We start from the raw sequence: 7,236 nt of genomic DNA on the forward strand, positions 1-7,236 counted from the left end.
CATCTAGTGAGTAGTATTTTTGTCAATGAAAATATCAGTGCAATCAGAATGTAAGTCCTTGTGTCATTGTTCACAAACAAGATAGTCAAAAGTCTTAGTCTTAGTCATGTTGTCAATATAACAATGCACTCTGTTAGTATTAGCTAATGTAAACAAGCAACAGTTTGGATGAAAGTTACAGTAAAATGCAGAAAGCTGCACTACTTCTGAATATTTTCATTTCAAAAGTACAAATTTACACACTATTATTGGTGGGGTATTGATTGAAAGAGACTGGATAGGATTCACAGTACTCTCTCGTTATATTATAGAAAATGAAAATAAATATGAAATTAGATACAAAATTAGAAAGGCAAACACAGGAAACCCACCTCAGCCATTGTAAGCCATGATTGACAACATGGTCCACAATAGTGGCCCTCATTTCATCTGATATGCTCCTCCTTGGCTTCTTCTGCCTTTTCCTCTGATTTGCTTCTGTAGAGTCTGTACCGTTCCACCGTGTATCCTTACTCCTATTCTTCCTCTCAACTGTTGATCCTGATCATTTCCTGGATGTTCATCCATTGTCAGAATGTGTAACTCTTCTGTTGTGCTCTGTCTATATGCTTTTCAATTGAAGGTCCACAAGATGCATCTTGAACTGGTTTATAATTGATCTACATTCTCTTCATTATAGTGAAAGTCAAGATTCACCTCCACATTTCATGGTAAATTTACAAAAAAGTCTAATAGGAATGTGTAAAAAATATGCTTGACAGTTTATGACAAATAGATCAAGCTTTTTTGCATTGAATTGCTTATATGATGAACTAATAACTAGATATTTTGAGTGGTGAGGCCAAGAGAACTATATAATAAATTTTGAGCAATATGACATTAGCAACTGATAATGTAGGAAACCAGAGACAAATATACATAATCATTTGCATGAATGTACCAAAGCAATTGCAACTTGTTCAAAAGAATGAGAAACTGCTTTTATAATGTGCACAAGTGACTAGATGATGTGGAAGTTGAGTTTTAAGAACTTCATTTCTGATCTGAGAAATGCACCAAAGCTTAACATTTTCTAGACTGTAAGTGCAATCACAATTAAATTAAATGTCTGCAAAATAGCCTATTGTAACTTGCCCAAATTTTTTTTTTTTTTTAGATACAGGTTTTAAAAGTAGGTGAAGTTTTACTGGAAAAGTCAAGTAGTACACAGAAAAAGACTTATGCACATGTGTATGTTTACAATTCGTTTATTTTTGTAGCAATGTGTTACATGTAAATGGAAAAATTGAATGTCCAAGTTATAAAGTCAACATTTACCAATTTAGCACAAAGTAACTTGTCAGTTTTGACCAAAAAAGTACAAATTTGTTGACAGTTGTACTTACTCATTTGCAGACATGTGCCAAAACCCACGCATTAAGAAATTCAAATCTGGTTTAACCAAGAAGCTAATTGTTTAGAGATCTGAATCTCAATTAAGAATTGATCCAAAGCAAATGAGAAAAAACTGTAATACAATACCAGGTGACCTTGTCTTCTTTTACATCCAATACCCAACGCTCAATTCCAATGACAATATTGACAACTCAACAATTGCTTGATTAGCAAATAGTTTTCTTCTGAGACACAACATTATATTGTTGTTTTATTCCCTTAGTTTTTTTTAAATGGTCTCGTCCTGTGCTTCCTTTTCATCACTTTGCCCTTGGATCTCCTTGGCCATTTAGCATCACATCAGAAAGGGTGTAATTGTTTGCTGTATTCACCTTCACGCATATTCTGGGTCACTCTAAAAGAACATCAGCAGACATCTCATGCACGTCCCTCCTGGTGTCCTCCCACTCCAGACTCTCCTCCACCGATGAGGAAATATGGCGTCCAGCACTGTACTGGCAGGTGTCAGTATGAAATGTTGTTCTGATAGGAAAACAGAAGGTATCTGGTTTACACTCTCTTGCAGTTTCCCAGAGATGGGCAGCATTTGGTTAACAGTTGGTTCTCACTGTGGGCTTCTGTCACAGTCAGTTAAAGTGCGTTGATTTGCCCTGCCAGTCACCCTACTGCTGGCTGCACACATGCTATTCCTGAAGTTGATCAGAATTAGGAGACCACATATGATACTGTGAACTCTTACTGTGATGTTCAGTTCTTCCTTTATGGATTTTTCTTTGGTATGCTTAGGAAAAAAAAAACTGTACTTGCAGATAATATTTGAATGAAAACACACTTGAGTACACTTTGTATGCTTTGTAATAATGTCAAATAAAAAGTACTATATTTTAAATAATTACATCATGCTTTAAATTATACTTAGTTCAATGTGTTGACACATGAAAAATTACATATTAAGATGTGTGAAAGTGTATCTTAAAGATTCTGTCATTAATTACTCACCCTCAGAAAGTTAGTAAGGACATTGGTAAAATAGTCCATGTGACATCAGTGTTTCAACCTTAATTTTATGAAGCTAATTCTTTTTGTGCTCATGTGTCATGGTTGCGGTACCATATATTTTATAATAAATTAATTTTTAATATATTTTTTAAATACATTATTTTTATAATACATTTAATTGCAAATAACATGCAGTTATGTGTTTGAAAACATTACATTTAGTTTGCACTGGAGTGTATTATTTTAAAGGAAATTATTTTCCGTAATAAGTATATATTTTTTCAAATGGGTAGGCCACACAGACTAGTGTAACGTTATCCAGCTAGATATCTATTTATATATTGTTTTAGGCTAGTGTTGAAAGTCTTTCTAAAACCATGCTATCTGTAATTTGATGCTAGTTCCAGTTTGTAAACAGATTTGGCATGCTGTTCAAGAGGGCTCGAGCTTGAGACTTGACTCGAGAACTAAAGTCCTGCCAAATTATTTAATAAATGAAATTAGTAACGAGCGGACAAAAATAAGGCATGAGATGAAATTGTGGAGGGATGCCAGAAGAACTGTCTTTGTATTGAGGTAAGCATTTGTTTATTTGCTCTTCCAGCATTAAGTTTAATATAATCGAAGTTAATGGCAATAAAATCGAAATGCTCTTGAGGGTCTCAAACTTGACCTTTAACCTCCATGGCCTGGTCAACTGCAAGCTCCATCCTTGCATCAAACAGATACAAAAGGTCCTTAATACTGTAGGTTGGAAAAGGTTTTATTAGATTATTAAGATTTTTTTTTTTAATGGTTCTTTTAAAAATACTTACTAAAAAGTGCTTTGAGGAAATGATAATGGTTCTTTTATGGCATTGCTGCAAAACCCTCTTTTTGGAAACCCTCTTATTGTAGTTCTGATGAGCCCATCCCAATGTCCCAAGGTGCTGCTATTCATGGAAATGCCATAAACACTGTAATATAAACAACTGATAATACATCATTCCCAAACCTATAGCACATTGCCACCTCAGCTTTGTTTTTACACACACAGCCCCATTTAATCTTCATCCATTTTTTGGCATGATGGAGAACAACAGTTTAACAGTTTAAATGACCTTTCCGCTTGTTTCAAAGGGCACCCTCCCCACACCCTCTACCTCGATTTCTTTGCCGACAGCCCACCATTGTAGAGAAAACAAATTAATTAGAGTTTGCAGAGCTGGAATCTTTTTGTAGCCAGCTAATCAACAGTGGTAATAATTAAGCAAAGAAGGGAGGGCGTGTGCATTTACAGAGAGGTGACGCAAGCTGGATAAATGGGAAAGGTATCATGGAGCAACAGAGCATCAAATCAGGCTAGTGTGGTGCTGTCTCAGAATTATCTGACCTCAATTCCCCTTCCCCACACATCCTGACCTTTAAAGGAGAGAGACGCTGCATTTACTTTTTATATCAGAGGCCTTTTAATCAAATTAGGACAAATGTCTGCCTCTGACCCTCTTTGCTGAGGTCACGATTTGCCATTTTGTTTATCCTGTGACATAAAGTTTAGCTCAGAAGATGAGTCTACATGATGATGGTTAAAAATTATGTACATTTGTAACACTATACTTTGTGTTTTTTTTTTACCTTGGCCTTAAATTACACAATACTAGAAACTCAGTGTTTCTAATTTTCTAATCTGATTGACGGAAAATCTTTATTTTCATCAATGTATACAATGTCCCTTTCAGTCGGTCACGTTCGACGTTACGTCAGAAAGAGACTGAAGAATGGGGTCTGGCTAGAGAGCCCAATCACCTTCGAGTGGTAACAAAACGAGCCAATGGTACTGTACACAGTGTACCTTGGTCTGCGGGATTTGCATCGCAAACTCCGGCCTGCTGTGTGGGTATATAAGGAGCAGCGCAAGCAACTCACATTCAAACTTTCACCTCGGAGCCGAGCACTTCTTCTGCTGGCTGCGAGTCAGCTGGTGTTGGTGTGACGGCATGATTCAGTGGTTTGTCAAGAGCTTCCTGCCTTCAGCTCCCGCGTTCCTCTGAGCGTTTCAGCACCTCTGAAAGAGCTTTCTAAAAGAGTTTTTGGGTTGTGTTTGTGTCTTTTTAAAGATGTCATTCCACCCCTGTGTTTCTGGGTGCGGTCGATAAGAAGGGCTACTTCGGCTGATGGCCAGGCTGATCTGAGGATTATTGTGTGGGCTTCCCTGATGAGCCAGCCTCCACGGGCCACCCCCCCTTCACAAATGCCGCAGCTGATTGAGTTTGCGGAAGAGTTTGCTGGACCCTCTCATCAGGATCCTGGCAACACAGTCGGGGCTCAGGAGAAAGACCAAATGTCGATTGCTGCTTCACAAAGCAGGCTTGAGTCCTATGGAAATGAGGATTCGGCCGCGTTGCCTCCCTCGGGAGCGCTAGCGTTGCCCGAGTCTGATCCCGAGCTGATGGCCATGCTTTCCCAGGCAGATGAGAGCATGTGGAATCCTGTCCCGAGTGCTCTAGATTGGATGATTGATTCCTGGGGGCTGCACGCGCTAATCATCAGCGCCCCTCCTCCAGTTCCTTTCTTCCCGGAGGTGCTCCAGGAAGTGACCAGTTCATGGAAGGCACCTTTAACTGCCTGAAACCGTTCTGCTGCTTCCTCCTCCTTCATTGCCCTTGATGGCGGAGCAGCCAAAGGGTAATGCTGGGGTACCCCCAGTGGAGCATTCTGTTGCAATGCAGTTAATTAAGTCCTCAGGGCGCCTCCATATAGCATGGTGGTCCCAAGCTTCCCTCCAACGCCTGTAAGTTCTCATCAATGCTTGTGGCCAAGGGTTACAATGCTTCTGCCATGCATGCCATTGCCACACATCAGGTCTACCAGGGCAAGGTGCTCAAGAAGCTGCATGGGGGCAGTGCTGACCCAGATGTTTTGCAGGAGGTGCGCACGAAGGTCACTGCATGCTCCTTGTGTCAGGTGATGTCCACTTTGGTGGTCCAGGAGTGCCACATATGTCTAAATTTGACAGACATGAGGGAGTCTAAATGGACTCAGCTCCTCAACTCCCCGGTCTCCCATCAACACGGTGGAGTATTTTTGCCAGCAGTTCTCTGCCACCCAGAAGCAGTCTGAGGCCATCAAGCATATTCTGTCCCAGCGGCCCACTGCTGCCTCCAAACTGCCTCAGGGTTAGCCTGCTCGTTGCCAAGGGCACCCCCCGTGGTCTTGTCGACTCCTGCTTGGCTGCAACAGCAGCCTCTACCTCGGCTGCAGCGAGGAGAAGGGCGGCGCAGACCGTCTTTGCCCCCAAACCTGCAAAGCGGCATTCCTGTTGGGGATGTCAGCTCTTTGAGACATGGTAAAAGGACCACTCCTTCCCCTGGAGGAGGGCCGGGTGTGAATCCTGTGTTCTCATTTTCATTTTGTTCCACCACTTGCCCCACAGCCACTGATACCCAAACCTTCATTAAGAGCTGTTTCCTCTACCTCTGGGTCCCAAGAGACCTTGGACGACAGTTAGCGACGTGCTTCCTCAGCACTCTTTTGTTCCACTCTCCCCTTGCCAGTTTCCATGCAGAGCCGGCTCGAGAACGCAGTGCCTTCTCACGCCCTCTTTGCCAGCTCTCAGAATCAGATGAGTGCATGCACTCCTTCCCTGCTTAGGGAGGCTATGCCTCCCATGCCGGGGGCCGTCTGTTCCGCCTCGCTGCCCCACTGTAGGAACGTCTGTAGTTCCCTTGACCCTGCTGGATCAGTTTCTGGGAGCCTGGCTAGAGCTCCCCAGCCTTTGGCTGCTCTTGTGGAACGAGGTGTCCAGAACCTCAACTACCTGGTGCTAAGATACCTCGCCCATCTGGGTCTTTTGGTCAACTGGGAAAAGAAGCTAACTCTCCCCTGTGCAGAGGATCTCTTTTGTCAGTATGGAAATAGACTCGGTCGCCATGTTTGCGGAGCATATGAACAAGCGTGTCAATTCAAGGGCAAGAGAGGAGTTCCACTGAAACTATTTCAGAGGCTCCTTGGGCATATGGCATCCACAGAATATGGCATGGCATTAGGGCACGCTGAGTGAGTATCCCTCCAGCCTGCCCCTGAACCTTCACCTCGTGGTTGGACCTCTCATTTCTACGGGCTGGCGTTCCCCTAGAACCAGTGTCCAGACATGTTCTCTGGGGTGCCATGTGCAATGGATATGCTGCGTCAGGCTCCTGGACAGGACCACGACTTCAGTGGCATATCAATTGCCTCGAGTTGCTAGCAGTACAGCTTGTTCTTCACCGCTTCATGGCTCTGCTAAGGGACAAGGATGTTCTGGGCTGTATGTACAACACTGCAACCATAGTGTACATCCATCGTCAGGACGGTCAACGCTCCCATCGCATGTCACAACTCACCATCTCCTCTTGTGGAGTCAGAAGCATCTGAGGTCGCTTCATGCCATTCACATCCTGGGCAGGCTCAATCATGCAGCCAACAAGCTTTCACATCAGCAGTCATGCCCGGGGAATGGAGACTCCACCCCCAGTCAGTTCAGCTGATTTTGGAAGGCTTCAGAGATACTCAGGTAGATCTGTATGTCTCTCCAGAGAATCCTCACTACCTACCCACTATTCTTTTGGGAATTCATAGAAAAAATGCTGTGGACCTTTCTTTTGTTATGAGTGTGAAATCGATCATAAACATTGCATTTGTTGTTGTTTTTTGCCATTAGTTCACCAGTTTACCAAACTACATTGCTTCCACTTCTGAGAACCTTGGGAACATAAAAATTTGCCCAGTAATAAATATTTACAAATTTCTTCTATTTTTACAATTAGATTATATTTGCCACAATCAAATCATTGAAGGTTAATATTTAACAACACTAATAATATT

This window comes from Carassius gibelio, chromosome B19 (genome assembly GCF_023724105.1).
Source record: "Carassius gibelio isolate Cgi1373 ecotype wild population from Czech Republic chromosome B19, carGib1.2-hapl.c, whole genome shotgun sequence".
NCBI classification, from domain to species: Eukaryota; Metazoa; Chordata; class Actinopteri; order Cypriniformes; family Cyprinidae; genus Carassius; species Carassius gibelio.